Genomic DNA, 1,035 nt, shown 5'->3' on the forward strand with positions numbered 1-1,035 from the left:
CCCCCGGCAGTAAACGATGTTTATCAGCTGGATATACTGCTCACTTGGCCTACTCACACTCCAAACGAGCAGTCCCACTAGCAGTAGTAGACTCAGACCCACCACAATAAGCGGTGACGTGGCACTGACAGAGCTAACTTCAGACATTCAGAACGCGCGTTCTGGTCATTCTACATCGCTTGAAGACGCAGGCTGTTTTTGAGGTACCTTTAAAATGAAACATAATCTTGTTTGTTCAAACATAATTTTTAGTTCTGTTTTCTTTTTGTAGAACTTGAAATGGAATAAGTTCAACGCCCCTGTTTACACTGTTAGATCATCTATTTAAGAGGCGGGACCTCCGAGTTAAACGTCCATCTCCGAAAGGACCGAGCCAAGTGGGAAATTCGGGTAAAGTGCCTTTCCCAAGGACACAACGTCGGAGCGAGCTGAGGCTCGAACCCCCGAACCTGCAATCTCTCGACTACGAGTCCGGTAGCTCAACCACTAGGTTACCGACGCCACATGTCGGTCTTTAAACAGGCAACATGAACACTATGAAATATTGTCGGCCACATGATAAAATGTACCATCTCAACATTTTGAAATGCTTAAAATCGTAGTTCCTTAAAGTGTGGCATTAGTTGTGTGTGCTCTAGAAATAATGTGTTGAAATTTAAATTCCAAATTTCAATGTCCAAAAATAGCAAGAAAAGATGTGCAGTTGTTAAAAGAAGGAACATTTTTATTTTCTTCAGAACAACGTTGAAAAACGGGCTTAGAACATTTTATTTGATAATAGTGCTGCAATGTGAGTTAGGCTGAAGGCTATATAATATAGTTTTTACCAATAAAATTGAAATTAAACCAAATATGAAAAGCGAAATGAAAAAGGTTTAATGCTTTTGAGGAAGAATGCTTACTGCATCATTGTAAAGATCTATAGATTTCAACAATACCATCTCACCTTGTACTTTTATTCAAATCCATGTAAACATCATTGAACTTAATTGAAAAAATTGCAAAAATGTTTTTAGGAACTCAACACCCCCCCCC

This window comes from Aplysia californica, unplaced genomic scaffold (genome assembly GCF_000002075.1).
Source record: "Aplysia californica isolate F4 #8 unplaced genomic scaffold, AplCal3.0 scaffold00978, whole genome shotgun sequence".
Lineage (NCBI taxonomy): Eukaryota > Metazoa > Mollusca > Gastropoda > Aplysiida > Aplysiidae > Aplysia > Aplysia californica.